The following is a 25,154-nucleotide window of genomic DNA, read 5'->3' on the forward strand; positions in this document are numbered from 1 at the left end:
CTTAGCTCCTGACATGCAAGGCTGTTTTCCTCTGAGGTAGATATCGACTCTATAGTCTGAGATCAGAACCCCAAGTCAACCGTATTCTCCAGAACCAGCCTATGAACCACTGCAGGATTGAAACTGCTTTCAGAAAGGCACATGCCAAATAAGTTTAGCAATCAAAGTGTTGGCTTCATTACCAGAAACTGCATATCACAGGGCTACAATCCAAAATATCACACCTGAGAGAGCAGATGCTGTTAGTGTCTGGTATAAGTGCTTAGTGGAAATGGTATTCAAAAGTCTACTATATTTGGACCGTTGTATTCTTAACTATCTTGTGTTGTTTCCCAATTAAGGGCCTTCAGACTCCGGTTGGTTGTATAACCAACTTCTGCCACAGCAGCTTGGTTGACCCAGACCATCTCTCTCTGGATCCCACACCTCCAGGGGTCCCTTTACTGAAATGATGTCCTGTTTCAACAGCAAGTAGCCAGAAGACGTTGTTGCCCTTTACCCCTACAGAAATATGATGTGGGGTTTCAAGAGGGAGGTTTGAGGTCATCCAGGTCTGCTGAGGTCTTGGCCAAGCCTTCAACTGAATGGTACAAGCATTGCCCAACCATTTCCTAATTCATTAAGAGACACAAATGGTGAACATTTTACCTGTAGGTTCCCACCCAACAAAGAGGGGTTAGGGAAGGCTTAATAGCCAAAGATACTTCCTCAAACTTTGGTGTCTCTCCCTCCCTCTTTTAGAGGCACCCCATCTCCCAGCTTTCTCTCAGGTGCTTTCTCTTTCCCTCTCCCTTCCCTGCTTACCTGGTCCACTCACAAACAGCAAAGCAAAGCAAAACAAACAAACAAAACAAACAAACAAAAAAAAAACCCTGAGCCTATGGAACTGCATCATGAAAAATAAAATAAAATGAATCAAAGATGAACTCTCAATCAAACTGTTAAATATATCTTCACAATTGGATACTAAACTCTCTGCCATTATTTATACCTACATGTCAGGATACTGCACCTACCAGAATGCAAGAGAACTGGATCTCGGTGTAGTTTCTGTAGAGGAACTGTAGAGAAATTGTAGGCATGCCTTTGTGGGACTGTAGCATCTGCCGATTTGCAAGGCAGCTGTGGTTTAGTGACAGGTTAAGCCTAGATGGACTGCAGAACTGACCTGACACCTATGGGAGCTGTGCTGAGGCTGGGCCAGACCAGATATGGCTACAGAACTCCTCAGCATTTGTGTGGGCTCAAATCTGGTCACAGGACACCTGCTGACATGCATGAAAACCAGAATGGTTGCAGGCCAACTAGGCTAGGCCACAGTACCAGGTGGCATGTGCCAGGAGTTGGTGCAAGTTATATTAGGCAGGATGACAATATCCCCGAGCAGGCACAACATCCAAGGATGCAAACACACCCGGAGAAGAACTGTGGGCACTATCCTGCTGGTGAGCATAAGAGCCAGGGCTGGGGCAGGCCAGGCTGGTTAAAGTGGAAACACCCATCAAAATACATACATACAATACAATAATAAATGATTTAATGCTAGAATTCAAAGATTATAAGGTATTTTTAAAAATACCTTATTTCAGGACCAGCACTGTGGCACCGCAGATAAATCCACCATCAGTGATCCAGCAACCCATATGAGTGCCAGTTCATGTCCTGGCAGCACCACTTTCAATTTAGGTTCCTGGTAATATGCCTGGGAAAACAGTACATGATGGCCCACGAACTTGGGCCCCTGCACATACATGGGAAACCTGGTATTACATTCCCAGGTATTGGAGTAATCTGGGGAGTGAATCAGCTGATGGAAGATCTCTCTGTGCTTCTCCCTCTCTTCTTAACTCTACCCTTTAAATAGATCTTTAAAAAAAATCATAATGTGAGTCAATGTGGTAGCATAGCTCACTACTCCTCTGTAGTGACATCATCCCATATCAATGCCTGTTCATGTCCCAGCTGTTCCACTTCTGATCTGGCTCCCTGATTAGGATCTGGGAGAGTAGCTGAGGATGGCTCAAATCCTTGTGCCTCTGCACCCCTGTGGGAGACCTGGAAGAAGCTCCTTGCTTCAGATCAGCTCAGCTCTGGCTATTGCGGTGATTTGTACTATGAAATAGCAGATGGAAAGACTCTTTCTCTCTCTCTATCTCTATCTCTCTCTCTATCTCTCTCTCTATCTCTATCTCTATCTCTCCCCCCTTCTGTCTGTCTGTAATATCTGTCTTTCAAATAAAAATAAATACATTTTTAAAGATTTATTTTTATTTTTATTTCAAAGTCAGATATACAGAGAGGAGGAGAGACAGAGAGGAAGATCTTCCATCTGATCATTCACTCCCCAAGCGACCGCAACAGCAGGTGCTGCACTGACCTGAAGCCAGGAGTCAGGAACTTCTCCCAGGTCTCCCACATGGGTGCAGAGTCCCAAGACTTTGGGCCGTCCTCTCCTGCTTTCCCAGGCCACAAGCAGAGAGCTGGATGGGAAGTGAGGCTGCCAGGATTAGAACCAGTGCCCATATGGGATCCTGGCACATTATTGGACTTGGGTATATGTTGTATATGTTGTAGAATCCAAAGGATTTAGCAGTCTACATGATATAGAAGAGGAATTGTGTGTAAGTTAGGACATGTTTTGCCCTAGGCAACTGACACAGTGGAGTCCCTCCTAGTGAGATGAAAAACACTGAGGGAGAGCAGATACTGGCTGAAATGATACTTATAATTCAGTCTGGTATCACTGCAGATATCTTTAAAATCTTAAAAGAGATTACAGGAATAATTAATCATGACCTTGAACTTAACAATAGGTTCTTGGATAAGCTATCAAAATCATGACTAATCTCGGTCTTTTGGCTAAGATCAAGTATAAAAGCATGACTAGCAAAAATAAAACAAAATGGGCTTCAAAATCAAAACTTTCTTAAGTGTTGACAACACTCAAGTTAAGAAACAGAATATTAACATGAACCCCATGGGAGGTCTTTTACAATTGTTTCTACCCTTCCTCTTTTTTTAGAACTACTCTCAAGAACTAGGTGTTAATCACCCCTCTATTTTGCCCCATTATTTTATCTCATAGGTATCAATACTTAATGTATATTTCAGTTTAATTTTGCCTGACTTTGACCTTCCTATGACTAGAATATCCTCATTTACTCAAAATACTTACTGTATATGGTTGTATTATGCATTTAGCAACTGCTCAAAATATTCATCCATACAGTTACAGTTTAGTTTACTGATGTTTAAGGATGTTTCATTGCCATGGCAATGAAAACAATGTTGTAACTAAAAACAGTGTTGGAATCACCACTTTTAATGTCTCATTGTGTACCTATGTAAGTCTTTCTTGGAGACGTGAAGAGGAATTAAAGTACCAATTCAAGAATATATGCAGCTTCAACTGCTCTAGTATGACAAAAGCTTTCCAAAATGGTTTTGCAAACTGATAATCTTACAGTAACATGTGAGAGTCTGTTGTATTGCATCCTTGTTAACTCTGGCAATGGAAATTCTGAGTTTTGCAGTGTGCATTTGGTGCAGTGGTTAACACGTCACTTGCAATGCCTGTATCGCCTATATCCCATATCGGAAAGTCTGTGTTTCAGTCCCAGCTCCATTCCAAATTCTAGCTTCCTGCTAATGTGATTCCTGGAAGGCATCAAAGTATTATTCAAGTAGCTAAATCTTAAATTTTAAGTGGGTAAGTTGAATGATATAAGAATTGCACATCAATTAAGCTATTTAAAATAGCTGATAGCTAAGATGAAACGTCATGTAAACTTTTTCTGTAAATGTCCAGACAACAAATATTTCATGCTTAGTGGTGCACACATTGCTTCCCATGTCTGCTGTTCAACTCTGCTGTTCTTATTCAAAACCGGTCATAGACACTATGACAATAAATGCCAATAAAACTTTCTTTGTGAACACTGAAATCTGAATCTTACAAGCTTCATGTCATGAAATTCTTTAGATTCCGCTTCTCAATTATTTAAAATTATAAAACCACTACATTTCCTGAGTCTGCAGCCTATACTTAAAAAAAAAAAAAAAACACCAAAAAACAAAAAAACCAGGAAGTCACAATTTTCTGACCCCTAGACCAGCACCTAATCCTATTCTGGCTTCACGTACTAGAGAAATTCTCTCTCTCTCTCTCAATCCCCATAAACAAGAGGCAACTCTGATTTCTATTTTAGTTTTCTCCCACATTACATGCTTATGCTTAAACTTGCAAGGATTTCCAAGACCCTGAGAAACTAGCAAACTTATGCAAGCACTTAAAAGCAGTAAAACCTCCTAGACTCCATTACCAAAATCAAACACCAATTTATTTTTATTTTTTCCTTAAGACTTATGTATTTGACAGGAAGGAAGGAAGGAGGGGGAGCAAGAGGAGAGGGAGACTGGAAAGGGGAGAGAGAAAGAGGGAAGGGGAGGAAGAGAGAGAGAGAGAAAGAGAGAGAGAGAGGAAAACTTGATCTTCCATCTGCTGATTCACTCCTGAAATGGCTTCAAAGGCTGGCAATGGGCAGGATGAAGTAAGGAACCAGAAAGCCACCCTCGTCTCCAACACGGGTCTGAGGGTCCAAAGTTCTTGACTAATCTTCTGCTGCTTTCCCGTGTGCACTAAGAGGGAGTTAGATCAGACACAGAGCAGCCAAGACTCAAGTCAGCACTCCAATATGGGATGCCAGCATCACAAAAAGCTGCTTAACATACTGTGCCACAATCCTGGTCCATAAAATCCTTTATTAAATTAAAAGAAAAGAAAGGAAAGCCTTGATTAAGAAGCATTCATTCTGGGGCTGAAATTACTGATTTGCAGATTAAGCTGTGACCTATAACACTGGCATCCCAAATGGGTACTGGCTTGAGACCCAGCTGCTCCATTCCATTTCCAATGTTAATGTGCCTGAGAAAGTAGAAGATGGCCCAAGTGCTTGAGTTCCTATACCCACATATGAGGCCCAGATGAAGCTCCTGACTCCTTGCTTTGTCCTGGCCCAGTCTCAGTCATTTGGGGAGTGAACCTGCAGATGGAAGATCTGTCTCTCAATGTGGAGGAAAATGTTATCTTACAATCCTGAAGAAAGGGTCAAGCAACTGTCTTTGCAGTTTTTTTCGCCTCTATCCTGCCTGAGATCTCAAGATTCCATTCTCAACTAAACAGGGAACTTACCACACAGAGATACCAGAAAACATTTGAAGTGTTTCATAAAAATACAATTCTACAGACATAGAATCAAATATCAACTAAGCCACTTATCACTCTGTCAACTGCAGCCTACAAAATACAAACTACTCCATATTTACAGCGAAGAAAATGAGTTTGAGGCACAATCCATCATGATGCTTAGGATGCCTTATAAACATCTGACTACTACAAACTTGGTCCCTTGACACAAAATCTCACACTACAGATCTTTGTTTATTCTGACAAAACCATCACTCAGCCTCTGAGTCCAAGTAACTAAATCCTAGCTCTTCCTCCACACAATGCCAGTAGCTAGATGCAAGAGGGCTTGGCTCTCACCTAATCAGTCTCTACAGTGCAGACCCATGAAAACCTGTATCTGGGAGGGTCTAGCATCATGGGGTACCAACGGGAAATTAGAAGTTTATCTAGCTTATCTGGCATATCCAGGAATGACTGAAATCTCTGCACAGCTCTATGATCTCCATAGAGACAGAGACTTCTATTCATCGCCTGAAGTCCACCACAGATATCACCTCTTCTGAGTATTGTTTCCTAACATCGTCATGGAGGTCAACTGTTCAGTGCATCCAGAGAGTACATCTCTAGTCACAATGGGTATCAGGATTGGGTATGTGTTGTCTTTCTGACTCAGTGATATATGAGACCTCTGAAACTAGGAAATTTTTCTGTCTTCTATATCCAGCACTCCATTCAGAACAAACATTTGGAGAAGATGAGACAAAGAACACAGGTATGAATAACAGGAGACTGGCATTATAGCACAATGGATAAAGCTGCTATCGCATAGCCAGCATCCCCAGTTCAAATCCCTGCTGCTCTACTTCTAATCCAGTTCCCTGCTAATACTTCTGGGGAAAGCAGAGGAAAATGGCCCAATTGCTTGGGTCCCTGCACCCACATGGCAGACATAGATGAAGCTGCCAGCTCTTGGTTTTGGTTTCGCCCAGCTATGACCACTGCAAGCCTTATGAGAAGTGAATCAGAGGATGGAAGACCTATCAATCAATAGATCTATTTATCTCTCCATGACCCTCTGTAACTCTGCCTTTCAAATAAATAAAATAAATCTTTAAAAAAAAAAGAGAGAGATTGGGTATCAGGAAGGTCATCTATCCCCTGTGAAGTGAATCCCCCTATTCTCAAGTGAATCAGCGATTACACTGGAAACCAACTCTTCCAAATGCCATGAAGCACACTGAATGTGTACACATGCAGATAAAGACATGCATACAGACACTTGAGTAAATACACAAACAAAAGCCAGCAGAGATTTCAGCACCAGCTGTTGACTTTTCCTTTTGAAGAATCAGAAGCTGAATGCCTGAAGTTGAATTTTTTCCTCTGCTATTCCTGGCTGCTAAATATGATTGCCTGCACTTTACAGGTCCAGTTTTTGCTTTGACAAACAGCATCTTTGGGGTTATGGTTATATCTTTTGCTATTTTTTTTCCTCAACCTTCTGGTCTTATACACTGCAGGCCTAACCTTTACCCCTAAACTTCTCCTTAACCCTGACCTAATTAATGGACTTTTTCACAGCCCCTACTTTGGCTCAGTATTTCTCCCCCTCCCTCAATTTCTTGCTCTACACACAGACACATTTAAATACAGAAAGATACATACTCAAACAAGCACAAAACAATATATAAAAAACATAGAGAGAAGCACAAACACAAAGGCACAGATAGGCATTTACAAACATAAACACAGCCTTACAAGTGTAATTAAGTTCTGTTATTATCAATACGATTGTTATCCAGAATAGAAAATGCAGATTCAACAACAAAGTGGAAGAAGAAAAACAACAGACTGCTTAGTAAAAAAGAATTTCCCAGTTTGTCAAAGCAAGCCAGTCTGGATTTTCCTGGAAACATAAGGGGCACCATCTGGGGGAGCTGCTGCCTCATCCTCTAACTGGCTAAGGCAAGAGGACAGATTGCAAACCATGCATACTCTTGTCATGTGTTAACTCGGCTCATCTGGAAACTGTACCTTTGCCTGAATGCTAGCTAATAATATGATCTTCTGCTACATCAGTACATATTAAATCATTATAGCTTGATTCCTCTTGAAATTCCCACAGTCCCCTGTAAAATACCACCAGTACAGCCCTTAAAATGTACTATTGTTTCAGCAGATATTTGGAACAGTGGTGAAGACACCATTTGAGATATCCACATTCCATTATGAAGTGCGTGATTCAAGCCTTGCCTCTTGCACTTAAAATCCTGCTTCCTACTAATGCACACCCAGGGTAGGAAGAAGCTGATGGCTCTACCACTTGGGTGCAGTCAACCAGTTTGAGCTCCAGGCTCCTCGCCTAGTCCCGGCCTAACCCTGACTGCTGTAGGCATCTGGCATATGTAACAAAAGGTGAAAGAATCTCTCTCTCTCTCATTCAAATAAAATGCAAATAATTAAGAATTTTTAAGAAAATAAAACTGAAGGTTTTTCTTTAATATATAATGGCTGGGGCTGGTGTTGTAGCATAATAGATTAAATCACTTACTGAGACAGCAGCATCCCATGTGAGGGCCAGATTGAGTTCCAGCTGCCCTATGCCCAATCCACCTCTCTATTGCATGCATGGAGAAAAGCAGCAGAATATGGCTCAAGTAGCTGGGCCCCTTCTACCTTCATGGGAGTCCTGAAGAGTTCTGGGCTCCTGACTTCAGCCTGACCCAATTCACACAGTTGCGGGCATTTGGGAAGTGAATCAGTAGATAGACAATCTCTCTCTCATGTGTGTGTTTGCATGTATTTTTTCTTTTTCTCTCTCTCTAACACCAATGTGCTGGTATGCAAGCTAATCTTTCACCTGCAGCACCAGCAACTCATTTGGATGCCAGTTCAAATCCAAGCTGTTTCACTTCTGATCCAGCCCTCTGCTTATGGCTTGGGAGAGCAGTGGAAGATAATTTAAGTGCTTGGGCCCCTGCACTCATGTGGCAAATTCAGAAGAAGCTCCTGCCTCTCAATTTCAGCCCATTTGGTAAATGAACCAGTAAATGAAAAATTCTTTCTCCTTTTCTCTCTCCCACCCTCCCTCTCTTTCCTCCCTCTCTGTAGCTCTGCTTTTCCAATTAAAATAAATAAATACATTTTTTTAAAAATTAGGGCTTTTTTTTATTTGAGAAAGAGAGAGAGACAGGGAGAGCCCCAAATGGCCACAATGGTGAGGACCGGATTTGGCTGAAAGCAGGAGATAGGAGATTCATTCAGGTTTCTGACAGAGGTGCAGGGGCCCAAACACTTGGGCCATCTCCCAATGCTTTCCTAAGTACATTAGCTGGAAGCTGGATCAGACCGTGCCCATTTGAGATGCTCATGATTAAACTAAATAAACCATGATACCAGCCTCCAACTCTATGGGATTTTAGCATTAGTTGCAACGATAAAACTAATATATTAGCCTAAAAATTTAAGCAATACAGATAAGATATAAAATATGAAACCAAGAATTTTCTTCACAAATGTAATATATAAAAGTGATCTAATTTGCAAAACCCAGATCATTCAATCATTCTGTTTAGGAACTCAAAAACTCAAGTGACAGATCCACAAGAGGGCAGATCACACTAAGTGGAAGGTGGCACCACATGGAGGGTAGTTACAACAGTGCTAGGCAGGCGTGGAGAGGCTGTGACAAGCAGGTGGAATGCTCCAGTATACCTAACAGAAAGCTGTTAGGTAGCTGCACCAGAGCCAAGGCACATTGTTGGGGCATGGCAGTAGGCCATCTGGGCAGTCTGGAAGAAGCCAGCAGCCTGGAGTCTGGAGCCAGGAGTCAACGTTTATGCAAAGCCAGTTTGGGAGGTCACAGTGCTCAGTGTCCCATTTCGAGCAGCATGCTTTCCAGTGCAGCTTTCTGTCATTCCCCACATAGGGTTGGTACAGGCACATCAACAAGTAGTTCAGGGTGAGGTTGCCAACCAATGTTATGTGTCAGGTCTTCAGCCACAGTGCACTTCGGAAACAGTGTCTGCCTGCACAAGTCAGAAAGCTTGAAGGAAATCACACAGAAATGGACTACAGGCCACATGTAAAACTGAGGGGGCCACTGACTCTGCTCCCCATAGTGGTAATTTTCTAACTCACCACTCCCTTGGTAGTTGCAGCCAGCTTTTGCATTTTTACCTGTATTTTGGTCAAACCATCCAAAGCAGCCTACGGTTCCTCACAGAGTGTCCTAAGTTCTTTAATATTCCAGATTCACCTTTTCCTCATTTTCCCAAGAAGCTGGGTTCCTGCAATCTATCTTATCATTATTCAATAAACTGATTTGCAGGTTGGCAATATTATTTGCAGTAGCAAAACCCGGTATCATTGAGGGTTTTCCATTTAGCTTTAAATTATGCCAATCAAGTTTACTTCTGTGTTATGATTCCAAGAATCTTTGCTTTCAGGTGGTCCACAGGTATCTCAGGAAGGAGCCTTATGCTTATGCAATGTACTATGTGTACACTGATTTAAAAAAAAAAAAAGTGTACAGGGCCTGGTGCTGTGGCCTAGCAGCTAAAGTCCTCACCTTGAATGCACCAGGATCCCATATGGGCGCCAGTTCTAATCCCGGCAGCCCCACTTCCCATCCAGCTCCCGGCTTGAAGCCTGGGAAAGCAGTGGAGGACAACCCAAAGCCTTGGGACCCTGCACCTGTGTGGGAGACCTAGAGGAAGTTCCTGGCTCCTGGCTTTGGGTCAGTGCAGCACCTGCCGTTGCACTCTCTTGGGGAGTGAATCATTGGATGGAAGATCTTCCTCTCTGTCTCTCCTCCTCTCTGTATATCTGATTGTGCAATAAAAATATATAAATCTTTTAAAAAGTCAGTATACAAATAGTTTATTCTAAGACACACAGAAACAGAGGTGAATACATTAGCAGGGCAACAGAAGTTGCAGTGTGTAAACTGATTATAAACCACTCTTGGTCAGTGAATACTTCAGCTATTCTACAATTATTTACAAGAAAAAATGGGCCTAGGACTTTTTTGGCTTAAGGAGCCAGTTTCATCTGAGGTCTGAGAATATGTCCATCTGTGCTTTGCCTGAAATCAGGGCAGAGGGTAAGAATGTTCCATGAGCTATGAAATAAGAAGGTGACTGCATGAGGACACAGACAGAGAGGCAGGGAGCCAGAAAGCAGAGAAGTGCCTCTCCAAACCAAGGCCACAGAAGTACTGCAGCACACAGAAACAAATATATCAGAAACCTACATAGGAGCAGGTGTTTGGCATAGTGGGTATACTGCTTGATGCCCGTATCTCATATCGAGGCACTTGGTTAGAGGCCCAGAGGCCCAGAGGCCCAGATCCACTCTTGATTTTAGCTTTGGTAGGCAGTAGTGATACCTCAAGTAATCAGGTGCCTGCAACTGATGTAGGAAACCCAAATTGAGTTCCTGATTCCTGGCTTCAGACTGGTCCATCCCCAATTGTTGGGAGAGATTTTGAAGAGTAAATCAGGTATCTCCCTTCCACTGCATGCATGTGTGTGCGTGTGTGTGTGTCCCTCTATAGCTCTTACCCTCTTTCAAAGAAATAAAACAAAAAACTCTAAAAAAAATTTTTTTTAAAGTAGAAAACGTTAAAAGGAAGCCTACAGAATTCATTTTTACACAATAAAATTCTTTAAAAAAAATAAGGTCAAAACTACAGAGGGAGCAATAGGAATTACATTCAGAATTGACTCCAGAGATCAAAGGGAAAGCTTTGCTTCCCAAGGGCCAATATGATCTCTGGGAGTGATATAGCAGCCCCGAGAATCAGCAGGAGAGCCTGAGCACAGTCCAACAACTTCCCACCCAAGCTGGATCAAGAAACTAACCCGGGTCCCTGAAATGACAGTGAGAGGAAATTACAATCAGTTTCCTCACAGCTTCTTTCATATTTGGGCTTCCCCAGAAGCAATACCAACTACAATGGAGGAAATAAGGGACTGCTTTGATTCTTTACATAGGATGCCCTAGGACTCTTCAGTCTGTTATCCTCCAAAATCATCTACATCTGCCTAGAAACACAGGCAACCTTGCTGCCAGATTGTTAACCAGAGACTTTTGCTTCCAGGAACCATAACACTTCAGACCTGGAAGTACCACTGCATCTCAGTCAAAGATAGGAATAAGAAATGGAAATAGAAATCAACACAGCTCTCAAAGTATTTTCTAAAGAGCCCCCGGGGATTCCCATTGATTGAGCTACAGAAAGGCAAATGGGAGATGACTACTACTCTAACCAAGGAAACAGCACTGTGTGTTTTTTGTTTTGTTTTTGTTTTTTAAACATCCTCACTGAGAGATAACTCACATACCAGTTATGGTGCAACCATAACCACAATCAAAGTTCAGAACTTTGCTGGCAGTGTGATGAGTTGCAATAGTTCAAAAAAAGGGTAAGAGCTAACTCAATCGTTTTGGTTATGTGGGGGAACAAATAAATCTTTTTTTAAAAAAAGATCTATTTCTTTATTTGAAAGACAAAGTGACAAATGATCACAAAAGCTAGGGCTGGGCCAGGCTAAAGCCAGGAGCCAGGAACTCCATCCAGGTTTTCCATGTGGATGGCAGGAACTCAAGTATTTTAGTCATCCCCCACTGCTGCTGGTACACTAGCAGGGATCTGAATAAAAAAACAGAGCATTTAGGAGTCAAACTAGTTCTCCAAAATAGGATGCAGGCATCCAAGTACCAACATATCACCTTGCATCACCACGCTCGCTTCAGCGTCTGCTTTATAGATTTCTTGAAAAGATGACATATGAGAATGTATATAAGAATACCCAATACAGACTTAGCCTACAAGATTATAGCAATGAAAACAGGAACAGAATACTACAAAGAGGAAACTTTATACACATGATTTCATTTTACCTTTGCCACAATCCTTTAAGGCAGGAAATACTACATAATAGTTATTATTATTACTTGCAAGAAATGAAAGCTCACAGTGTTTAAGACATTTTCTAAAGTCATACAACTATTTTTAGCAAAAGTACACCTAGTATGTTTCTTGCTGTCAAAGTGCATATTTGTACTTAACCACACAGCATTTTAATACTCTTAGTATGGCTGTATTTCTCTTCTTCAGTTATGCCACTTCAGTATGTATTTTTCTCTAAGTATTAAAAAAGAAAAGAAAAAAAAAAAGATACCAGGGGCCCAATACGATGGCTCAACTGGCTAATCCTCCCTCTTGCATGCATCGGAATCCCATACAGGCACCAGTTCATGTCCCGGATACCCCCATTTCTCCTCTAGTTCCTTGCTTGTGGCCTGGGAAAGTAGCAGAGGATGGCTCAAGCCTTGGGACCCTGAACCCGTATGGGAGATCCAGAAGAAGCTTCTGACTCCCGGCTTTGAATCAGCTCAGCTTTGGCCATTATAGCCATTTGGGGAGTGAACCAGCAGATAGAAGATCTTTGTCTCTCCTTCTCTCTGTAAATTTGTCTCTCAAAAAAATATAAGTCGTTAAACAGAGAGTGAGAGTAACTTGATCTCTATCAAGATTCCTCACACAATTCAAGCACAGGAAAGAAGAAAACAGGGGATTCCAGACATCAGCCACCCACATCATATACTAACACACCTGGGTCTCAGAAGAATCAGACCACGAGGTCACACACTACACAGCTGGGTAGGAGATCAAATACCCAGATCATACACTAACATGCCTAGAGCCCAGATCAAATGGCCTCCTGAGAAAAAACCTAACACTGACTCACCTTCTATCCTGAAGAGAACTCCAAGTCCTCCTACCATTTACCAGTCAAATCTAATTTGGACTTAGGGAAGCAACCAAAGGGGCACAAAATAGTTATCAAGACAGGTTCTTTGCCTTCATTCAAAACCCTTAACTTAGACGTTATGTGTAAGCCACTGTGGCACCGCTTAGAGGGAGAAACAATGTTGAAAAAAATCTGACTACTGCTCCCTAGAGGAACTCACAATCTGGTCAAACAGATAAGGAGGGGCCCAAGGAATCAGAATGCTGAGTAGAGCAACTTGCCAAACGTGGGGGCCACAAAAGACCCTGGAACATGAGAGAGGAAGAATTATTTCCCACTACAGAGGAACAAACAAGATTTCTTAAAGGAAACAGTATCTAGTCTAGGCTAGTAATTCTCAACTCCAGATAATTTTATTCCACAGGGCAAGTGACTAAATAACTGGGTGGTGAAGCAAGGTTTGATATTGGCATCGTTGTGATGGCTAGGGATGCTACTAAACATCATAAAACATACAAGGCAGCTCCCCACAACAAAGAAATTTTTGGTTTAAAAAACTGCCAGGCACAGCGCAGTAGCCTAGTGGCTAAAGTCCTTGCTTTGAATGTGCCAGAATCCCATACAGGCACCAGTTATAATCCCAGCAGCCCCATTTCCCATCCAGCTCCCTGCTTGTGGCCGGGGAAAGTAGTCGAGGATGGCCTAAGCCCTTGGAACCCTGCAACCACGTGGGAGGTCCAGAAGTTCCTGGATCCTGGCTTTGAATCAGCTCAGCTCTGGCCACTGGGGCCTCTTGGGGAGTGAACCAGCAGATGGATGATTTTTTTCTTTGTCTGTTCTTCTCTCTGTAAATCTGCCTTTCCAATAAAAGAATAATAAATCTGTAAATAATAATGGTAATAATGAAGTACACAGGTATAGGTAGGACAATTAACAAATTGTCAAAGGAGTCACAGTCCCTAGAAATGCATAACCCTACTCTATCACACTCCTTTCCTTTATTACCAACCACTAGGGTTAAAATAAAACTACCTTTTGTAGTATCCTGGCCCTAGTCAAATCGGCCATGCTGCTTGGATTGGCTCTTACAGTTGAATGCTGCGGTGATATGGGATGTTGAGAACACCAATTTGGAATTCTTGCTAAACAGGCTTAGACTCACTTATCTGTACCATCTCACTGAGCCAGGGACAAATACAGATTCAACACCTCTCATGTGCCAGGCATTGTGCTTGAAGCTTTGTATGCATTGCATTGTCACAATAATTCTACAAAGAATCATCCTCCCCAACAGCTGAAAAAAATCAAGACTCAGTGAGGTGAAGTTAGCTGCCTAAGAGTATAAAACTAATATATGGCAAAGCCAAGTTTTAAATACAGGCCTATTTGCATCAAAACGTATGTTTTTTACAATGATACCCACATCAGCAATAATAATGACCACAAAAATTATCTAGCCTCTCTTACGTGCCAAGCATTATATTAATGGCTTTAAATAAATTTAATCTCCACAAGAACGTTATGAAGTACCTACTAATTCTACAATTTCTAGTGAAGAAACCAAGACATTGTGTAACTTCTCCAAGTTTTTACTGTTGGTAAGTGGCAGAGTCAGGTCTGTGACTCCAGAACACAAAGTCTAAGCCTTTGCCAGACACCACTGAGTGAAACCTGCAGTTTCCTGAGCTCATACTGTGACCTGCCTATTCTCACCCTTCAAAATATGTGAACAAACCCTGACTCAGGACTGCCATTTCAGACAATACCAAACTGCTATACCATTGGTCAGTCACCCAAACAAAGTGACTAGGTACAATTTTTTTTTAAATAAATTTTGTCTCTTTATTTAAGAGACATAGAAAACTCATACCCACTGGTTCAGCTCTTAAATGGCAACAATAGCCAAGACTGGTCCGGAGTCAATCCAGTCTCTCATGTGGGTGGTAGAGACCTAGGTACTTGATAAATCACTGGAGCCTCCCAGGAGTAGCATCCAGGACTCAAACCCAGATGCCCTGCTATGGCACGTGGATACTGTGGTGTTAGGCTCAACTCCCAATCCCTAGGCACATATTCTTAACAGGCTCAGCTGAACAATAGGGGAAAATGACAAACCAGGTTAGTTCACTGTTCTTTTTCTTTTTGAAAATTCATTTTATTTTTATTGGAAAGGCAGATGAGATTTATGGAAAGAAGGAGAGACAGAAAGATCTTCCATTGGCTGGTACACTCCCCAAGTGACTGAAACAGCCAGAACTGAGCTGATCTGAAGCCAGGTGCCAGGAGCTTCTTACGGGTCTCCCAGCAAGTGGAGGGCCCAAAGCCTTTGGGCCATCCTCTATTGTTTTCCCAGGCCATCAGTAGAGAGAGCTGGATAGGAAGAGGAACAGCTAGGACATGAATCAGCGCTCATTTGGGATCCCAGCACTTGCAAGGGGAGTATTAGCCATTGAACCACTGAGCCAGGCCCTTGGTGTTCACTATAAAGGGGTTTACAATTTGGTGAAAGAAACAAATAAACAAACATAGAAATAACAACTGTCAGATACAGATCACTTTCATGGAAATACAGGGGAAAGAGAAAGTAACATTTTCTGAGCTCAAATTATGTGTCAAATACTAAAACATGTATTTCTATGAGCTTTGATACATAATCAAATTTTTTTAAAAAAAGATATATTTATTTTTATTGGAAAACAGATTTACAGAAAGAAGTGGAGACAAGGAAAAAGATGTTCTATCCATTGGTTCACTCCCCAAGTGGCCACAAAGGCCAGAGCTGAGCTAATCTGAAACCATGAGCCAGGAGCTTCGTCTGGGTCTTCCACATAGGTGCAGGGTCCCAAAGGCTTTGGACCATCCTCTGCTATTTCCTAGGCCAGAAACAGAGCAGGAAGGGAAGTGGAGCAGTTGGGACACAAACAAGTGCCCATATGGAATTGTGGTGCTTGCGGGGTGAGGATTTAGTCATTGAGCCATAATGCTGGGCCCACATAATTATATTTCTATAGTTACCTCCACAAACTGAACAAAGGAAATTCCCTTTATAATTGAATCTTCTATGTACTCCTAACCTCTAGTACCCCCTGTCTAATCTCCATTCCTTTAGTTTTGTCCTTCTTATAGTATCCTATAAATGGAACCATATACAACATAATTTTGGGGACTAGCTTTTTCTACTCACCATACTATCTTTGAGCTTCATTTTACTGTGTGTATCAGTAGCTCATTCCTTTTCATTGCTGAATAATTTTCCATAATGTATTTATATATTCATATACTGAAAGACATTTGGCTTATGTTCAGTTTTGTCAATTATAAATACCTGGAATTAATGGAACATATCATAAACTATGTCTAAATTTATAAGAAACTATCAAATTTTTCCAAAGTAGCTGTATCATCTTGCATTTTCATTAGCCAAAGTTTTAACAGTCCTTCCTTCTAATCCAACAATTGGCAATGTCCACTTTCAAATTTGGTTTTTTTTTAAAGATTTATTTATTTTTATTGCACAGTCAGATATACAGAGAAGAGGAGAGACAGAGAGGAAGATCTTCTGTCCAATGGTTCACTCCCCAAGCGACTGCAATGGCTGGAGCTGAGCCAATCCAAAGCCAGGAGCCAGGAGCTTCTTCCAGGTCTCCCACGCAGGTGCAGGGTCCCAAGACTTTTGGCCGTCCTCAACTGCCTTCCCAGGCCATAAGCAGGGAGCTGGATGGGAAGCAAGGTCACCAGGATCAGAACCGGCAACCAAATGGGATCCTGGAGCAGGCAAGGCGAGGACTTTAACCACTACGCTATCGTGCTGGCCCCCACTTTTAAATTTGAGCCATTCAAACAAGTATGTGGTAGTATCTCACTGTGGCTTTCATTTACATTTTCTTAGTAGCTATCTTTACTGAACATCTTTTCAGATTTGTCATCCATTTATCTTCTGTGGTAAAGTTTCTGTCCAAATATTGCTCCATTTTTTGAAAAGTGAGTTGCTTGTTTCATATTATGAAGTTCTCCGAGTTCTAAATTTGTGCTGGGGACTTTTTAAAATGTTTATTCATTTTTATTTTTCATATATTTGAAAGGCAGAACAAGAGCGAAATCTTCCATCCACTAGTTCCCTCTCAAAGCCCACAACCATCAAGGCTGAGCCAAGCAGAACTCAGGAGCCACCAGAACCCCACTTGAGTCTCCACATGGGTAACAGGTCCCAAGCACTCGAGACATCACCTGCTGCCTCCCAAGACACAGTAGGAAGCTAGTTCAGAAACGGAGTAGCTGGAAGTTAAGCCAGCATTCTGACTGGGATGCCATCTCTCTGTTGGGAACCTTTAACAGCATTTTTTTTTTTTTTACCTAATCTGACAACAACCTTGCAAGGGTAGAAATTATTAATCACCACTTTACTTTGGGGAAAAAAAAAAAGCGAGAAAGACCACCAACCAATGATAATCTGATCACAATTCTGCCTAGTTTCAAAGTTGGAAAATATTTTTCTTTTTCCCTTTCTGCCTTTCAAGTAAGCCTTTTTTAAAAAAACAACTATAATTTAATAACTGATGCCACATCCTTAGAGCAGGAAATCTTACCTGTTTTGTTCACTATGGAATCTCTAGCTCTTGAACAGTACCTGGCATATAATACGTTTCCATTAGAAATTTGTTTAACAATTGAACAAATGCCCTAGTCTTCCATGTAAGGTCCAGAAAATAAAACAAAAACGATCTCCCAAGAGCCTAGTCCAATCAAGGGGTCAATGGTTGTAGGCAGATCCTATTTCTTCCCACATTAGACTGTCAGGAAAACCTGACAGTATTACCTCCTGGAGCAAATCCCATTGACAGTGTTCCTACCAGAGGTCTAAACAGAACCCTAGGTCATGAATTCCCATAAAGCCAGCATGGCAGAACCTCCTTCCAACTTTGCAAGATACCATCACCAGTAGCACTTTCTGGAACATCTGAATGGCCCACTATACCCAATCTCTTCTATATAGAACAGAAGCACTTAAACAGCCAAATACAAACAATATGTATCTTACATCTATATAAGCCTGCTGAGTCTCAAGTAACTGTAACTAATTTCACAGTTCACAGTAAAAAGAGCAATTAGAAGTGGTAATGAATCAAAGAAGAGGAAACTATAGGAAGCAACCAGTTAGTACACAAAGAAACCTAAGTCCTGGGGTAACAATGTAACAGGCCCTGAAGATTGATTTGCACAAAGAAAGGAAACACTCTGGTCACCATATAAGGGAAAAAACTGAACTTCAAAAATGACTTAGAAAAATGTCTAGTACCAAAGTAGGTCATTCAATTAAGATTAGCTATCTGAAAGCTCCATTGTTTTGAAATTGAATAAATCAAGTGTTAATAGAATATCATTTCATATTTCTACTAAAGTTCTTGAGTAATCAGCAATGCTTTGGGATGGGTCAGAAAAATCTCAGGTCCTTCATGATCAGCGAACCCAGGATTTCATCCCTGGATTGTTAGCAACAATAACTCTGTATTTTAAGTCCTGAAGTATCTACCCAACTTTCTAGTTAGATTCTGAACTGCAAGGCCATATCAGTTATGTGTAGACTGATGGAAGCACACACACTTTGCTTCTTTCTCTCTCTCAAAGACAGTGGCTTGAGATTGATTGTGAAAACCCAGACAAGCATGTTTCACTAACCACAAGAGGTCTAAGGGTGCAGGGGGAGCAGTAAAAGAGAAGTCAAGGCAAGGCAGAAGCTGTGCTGAAAAAGAACAGCTCACCACTGGTGCAGAGAAGAACGGGGTGACAGCTTTTGTGTTATTTTAGAACAGTTTGTGCTGATGGGCTTTTTGTTGTGGTAACATTCCTCTAAAAAGAACATTTTCTTCTTCCCCTCATTGACAAAGCAATTCTGCAGAATGTGAAAAAAATGAGGAGTGAATAACAAAAATATCTAAGAGTTTGTAGATTTTGAACTATGTCACCATTTTAACTATTATGCCACCTATTCTCCAATCCTGTGGCTAGGACCCAGGACAATGACCAGGACACCTCTAGCTTCATTCACTACTAGGAACATGACTCTATTCTCACCACAAACAATTAAAATTTTGGTCCTCTGAATCTCAGTGACACTTTCACATGTAACAAAAACTTCAGATACTTTTATAGTGGTCATGTCCTTGCCCAAGAACCTATCATTGCCTGGTTCAACAAGACAACATATCTCAATTTGGTTATCTTGATCCCATTTTCCTTTTCAACTTTTTGTTCTATGATTTCTACCACAGTATCTGTCTAATCAAAACAATTCACCATGCTTCCTCCTTCCTTCTCACTATACATAGCTCTCCACCACTGAGGAAGTCCAACTCCTTCCATTCTATCCAAATTTTATTTTTCCTTAAGAAAATACTTTTTCTCCTTCTTTGAACTTCTAAGAAATTATTTGGCTCATTTTGACAGAACAATTCTCTCTTGATCCCATGTACAGTTACAGGGAGGTCACTATCTACCTAGGAAGCCTCTTTTATAAGTTAGCTCTATTAGGCAATAATTCATTCTAAAAGAATATGCTTTTTTTTCCCCTTTCTTCACATTGGTCCTGGTTCCATTCTTAGAAAAGGAAAATATACAACAGTACTTAAGAGCATGAGCTTTGAAATTAGATTTGAGCACATAGCCAGTGTGTCCCTGAACAAAACGCTTAACCTTTCTAAGACTTCAGTCTCAGTTAATAACATCAGCTTCATAAGCTTACTTAAAAAATTAAGAGTAACTATGCAAACAGCTTTATACTGTGTCAGTCATACAGAAAGAATTCAATAAATGATAGGCAGGTGCTGTGGTTTTCATGGTTACTATCAATCACAGTTATTTTAGTCTAATTTCTCCATTTATGTATTGGAAGGTAGAAATTACATTACCCAAGTCTCCTCTAGAGTAAGGTTTCTTCACTAGGCTATAAATTATGAGATTGGACAATCAATTACACAAACACAGGCTGTATTTACTAGTCTATCTCTACACCTAGAACAATGTACCACACATATATTTTTCTAAATAATTATTTATTTCAAAGACAAAGTTACAGAGATAGACAGAGATAGAGACAGAGAGAAAAAGAGAGAGGAAGAGATTTTTCAATCTTCCATCAACTAATTTTACTCCCCATATGGCCACAATAACCAGGGGTAGGCCAGGTGGAAGCCAGCAGCAAGGAGTTTCATCCAGATCTCCCACGAGGATAGCAGAGGTCCAATCTCCTGGGCCATCTTCTACTGTTTTTGCAGGCACATTAGCAGAGAACTGGATCAAAAATGGAGCAGCTGGGACTCGCAATAAAGCCATATAGGATCCTAATGTTGCAGGGGATAGCTTTATCCACTATACTACAATACCATCCCACATAGATACTTTTTAAAACATTAGTCTATTGATTTGAAAAGTATAGTTACAGAGAGACACAGAGATTTTCCATCTGTTGATTCACTCTCCAAATGGCTGCAATGGCCGAGTCTGGGCTAGGCCAATGCCAATAGCCTAGAACTCTATCCAAGTCTCCAACATGGATGGTAGAGGCCCAAGCACTTAAGCCATCTCCCTTTGTTTTCCCAGGAAAATAAGCAGGGAACAGGATCAGAAGCACAGCAGCAAGGACTCAAACTGGATCTCATAAGGGATGCCACTGCCACAGCCTAACCTGCAGTGCCACAGTAGCAGCATCCAGGCATAATATTTAATCAGTATTATTTAACTGAATTGAATGCTCCTCACTCAATAGTTAATGTATAATCCATCTTTCGTTTCATTTAACCATGTAAGATCAGTCAGTTCTCACTGTTTTAAATCCTCTTGACAACATGAAATCCAAAACTGAAACAAAAACTCAAAGGTAAGGGTCAGTGTTGTGGCACATCACATTAAGTCATCACCAGGGATGCCAGCATTCTCTATCAGAGTGCTAGTTCAAGTCCTGACTCCTCCAGCTTCCTGCTAATGTGTCTGAGAAAGCAGTAGAAGATGGCTGAAGCAACTGTCCCCGTGCCACCCCCATGGAGACCCATTTGGAGTTCTTGGATCCTGGTTTCAGCCTGAACTAGCCCCAGTTGTTGTCTTGTGTGGTCATTTGGGAAGTAATCCAGTAGATCTCTCTCTCTCTTTCTCTCTTTCATTCTCTTTCTTTTTCCCTCCCTCGCTCTAACTCTGCCTTTCAAATAAATATTTTTTACAAGAAAATCAAAAGCAGGAGTTTGACCCTGGAGGCTCAGGTGACAGCAGCCCTACACATTGGTGGCGACCCGCTTGCAGAAAGTCCACGATCAGGTCAGAACCAATGCCCAGGACTCAGCACATGGGTACTGTTGCCACACGGTGACCGAGTCCTGGCTGCTGGGAGGCTGGAGAGAGATTTCTCCCTCCTTGGTGAGTACACCATAAGGGAATCCTGGGATGGTATTAAGGCCTCTAGCCCTGCCCTGCAACCACCACCTTGTGGCAGCAGGAAAACGGGGTGGGAGTTCAACCTTGGTGGCTTGGATGACAGCAGCGCTCCACAGGGGCGGCAACCCGCTTGCAGAGAGTATGCGAGCAAGGTCAAACCCAATGCTCCGGACTCGGCCCAAGGACACTGCCGCCACACGGTGAGAGAGTCCTAGGATGTGGGCACCCTTGGGAGCCAGGCTCTGCCTAATGGCTACCTGGTGGCGAGCTCTAGGGTTTTTAGGATATGTAATTGCTGCCTAGGCACATCCAGGGATAAGACTAGTGTGAGTGTAGGTGAGGGATAAATTCTGTGTAATTCCTAGAGATGGGGTCATGGAACTTGGTTGCAAGCATGCGGACTGAGATCTGAGGGTTTGGAGGGGAGAGTCCATAAGTTCTATTTGGGCCAGACTGATTCACCAACCCACATGGGAATCCTGAGATGGGCTATTAGTGTAGAACATCACTGACTGCCATATACCAGCCCACATGAAAGCTATGAATGGGGTCTTACCTGGCAGGGCTAGGTACCAGTACCTGACAGTGACGGAACAGGGGATGGGTCACACTTGGCAGGGTCAAGAAACTAACCAATACACAAGAGAACCAGATCTGGGGGTAAATTCTTTGGGGGAAGTGTGGGCCCAACAAGTAGAAAGAGAATTCCCACTGATTGAGGTGGTGATGGGCTGAGCTAGGTGTGACTATGGAACCTGCCATCACTTACAGATAAAGGAACCAACAACAGTCAGGGCAGGTCAAGGCAGCAGCACCCGAATGTGCATCCTAAAACAGGATGTGGGGTGAGCCAAACTGCAACTGGAAGGGGGCAGACCGGGCAGGGCTGAGCAAACTTAAACTCACACTGAAGAACAGAAATCAGAATGGAGCATAGGTCATGCCCATCTAGGCTCTTACACTGCCTGGTCTGCATGATCCAGGGATACTAGGCCACAGCATTGAAGGCAAAGGATGAGATAGGTGAGGGGCTATGCCACGCTGGGTCAGAGTACCCACTGGCATGTGCACGATCTATGGCTGGGAACAGGCCCGACTGGGGAGCTAAGAAGACACCCTAACTAGTTTGGGTTTCCACTGGTGAGTGTGGGGGCTGGAGTGGGGGCTGGAGTGGGGGCTGCGTTCTGGTCTGGACAAGGCCACAGTCTCCCTTGGCACAAGTGTGGACTGAAACTGGACGCACCAAGACAGGCTAGACTCCAGTACCATCTGGTGCTCTAGAGAACCTGGGTAGAAGTAGGAATGACTAGGCTAGGTCTCTGCCCCTACTGAGCCATGTGTGAGCAGTGTCTGGGTATGGACGAGCCTTACCTGGGCTGACACATTCAATAGTAAGAACAAGAATGGGTTGAAGGCCAGTCAGGAAAGGCCACTGTTACTGCCAGGACAGGAGGTGGACTAGGTAGGGCTGACCAATGGACCCACCAGCATATGCAAGATCTGCCATAGTGAGAGATTCTGATGACCTCTGGCAGGTCACAGTCCCTGCAGATGAGCGCAAGAACCACAATAGTGAGCAACCCAGACCAAGTCAGAGAAAGATACCCACTGGCATACAGTTGGCATAGGTTGGGGGCAGTTCACATCACCCGCTGGCGAATCCGAGCACCAGAACAGAGTGTAGGTCGAGACAAGTTTGGTCGCAACACATACCAGTGCACATTACAGCTGGGATTGGATACCTGCTGGGCTGGGCTAGGGTGTAATCCTCAGCAGTGTCAACTGGAATTGGGGGTGGTCCAGGCCAGCCCAGGCTACAACACCCACTGGCAAATGTCAAGGAAAGGCAGACCGTGCCAGACTGAGCCACAGCACCAAACCAGTACATCTAAGACCCAGGGAGGGAGGGGGCAAAGCCAGTGGGGGGAATGTGGAAGGCTCTCCTGCTGGACAGCCATTCCCACTGGAGAGTGTGAACTGGGATGGGGGCAGACCAGACCAGGTAGGGCTACAACACCTGTGGGCCTCATATGAGCTAGATCAGGGAAAAGCCAGGCTGGGCTAACTGTTCCTACTGGTGCAAGCAAAAATTAGAGTGGGTGAGGGTTGGCTGGCCTTAGCCGCGACATCAGCTGGCAGAGCCTGGCACTGGGGGCTAATTCTGTCATGCTAGACTGCAGAACCACCTGTCCATGCTCCATGTTCCAGGAGTCCATGATCCAGGAGTGGGAGTGGCCTACTAGGGAAATAGTGGACACATCCCTCTTGGGTTACCACTCCCACTGGAGAGCATGAAAACCAGGACTGGGGCAGGGATGGCTAGACAGAACAGCACCCGCCAGTATGTGTGTGGGCCTGAATAGTAGGGTTCATTGGGTTGAACTAGGCTTCAGTGCCCATTGACATATACAAGAGCTAAGTGGGATGTGGGACAGACTGAACAAGTAAGTCTATGGTACATACTGGCAAACATGGGAGCCAGGTAGGGGCAAGCCTGGCGGGGTTTATGGAAAGTCACCCCAACTCGGCTGTAGCTCCCACTGGTTTGTGGGAGGGCTGAGTATGAAGTCGGCAGGATCAGGCTGGACTGCAGCACCCAATGGCTCCAGTGGAAGACAAGGCTGGAAAGAGAGCTGACCCAGTAATTGCAATGACCAGCATATGCATAGGTTGATTGGGGCGACAGACTGTGCCAGACCCTGTACTGGCAAGCACACACAAGAATCAGGTCTGGAATTGCTTCAGATGAAGTTTCTTTGAAGATCCATCCAACTGACTGCTGATCTCAGAACCCCAACAATAAAGAGATTATGTCAGCCAGTGGATTCTGCAGCTATTTCATCGTTCTTGGAATGGCGAGATTAGCAGCAATTCAGAACTGTTAAACTATCAAAACTGCATGAGCAGGACCCTCAGAGCATGCCCCACATCAGGGACCTGGGATGGGAGGGAGGCTGGATGGGACTTCTCTTCCCTTACCCCACATACAGAAAAAAAATAATATTAATGTGGAAACAATGGTCTTACCCACTTTCCTGTACCCCTTAACCCTTTGTGCCCTAATCAACTATGTAAAGATTACCAAAATAAAAGAATTTTTTTAAACAGTAAATCAAAAGCAGTTAAACTAATAGGGAAAATAGACTAGGCTGATTTCCTCCTTTATACACTATGGCACTACTACAGATTGGTATAACTTCATAGCTTCACCAGATTGATAGCTCACGTTGAGCTTGAAATCAACAAACTTTACATCCTTTTTTCCACACCTGATAACATTTTACTCTTCACTCTGTTGAGAAAGCAATGCAGTAAAATCAAAAGATAAAATAAGGGCCTGGCTGAAGTCCTCACCCATGTGGGTGCCGGTTCTAATCCTGGCGGCCCCACTTCCCAGCCACTCCCTGCTTGTGGCCTGGGATGGCCCAAAGCTTTGGGACCCTGTACCCGTGTGGGAGACCCAGAAAAGGCTCAAGGTTCCTGGCTTCAGATTGGCACAGCTCCAGCCATTGCAGCCTCTTGGAGAGTGAATCAATGGACAGAAGGTCTTCCTCACTGTCTCTCCTCCTTTCTTTTATTTGCAATAAAAAATAAATAAACCTTTTAAAAATAGATTTAAAAAATAACAGGACATTGCCACTTCTACCAAGGACAATCTGTATATACACAACATCATTCGTGGCCATACAAAATTATCAACTTAAAAACACCCTGCCAGGCTTGGAGCGGTGGTCTAGCAGCTAAAGTCCTCACCTTGAACACGCCAGGATCCCATTCTGGCGCTG

At 42.9% G+C, this 25,154-nt stretch overlaps 1 protein-coding gene and 1 pseudogene across 6 annotated transcripts in view; both read right to left on the reverse strand.

Moving 5' to 3' along the window:
* STIM1 (stromal interaction molecule 1) overlaps positions 1–25,154 on the reverse strand; it is a 205,255-nt gene that overhangs the window by 65,846 nt on the left and 114,255 nt on the right. The window lies entirely within an intron of this gene.
* Positions 8,546–9,751, reverse strand: LOC121145520 (annotated as a pseudogene).

This window comes from Ochotona curzoniae, unplaced genomic scaffold (assembly GCF_017591425.1).
Source record: "Ochotona curzoniae isolate NIBS_2020 unplaced genomic scaffold, NIBS_Ocur_1.0 scaffold_3223, whole genome shotgun sequence".
NCBI classification, from domain to species: Eukaryota; Metazoa; Chordata; class Mammalia; order Lagomorpha; family Ochotonidae; genus Ochotona; species Ochotona curzoniae.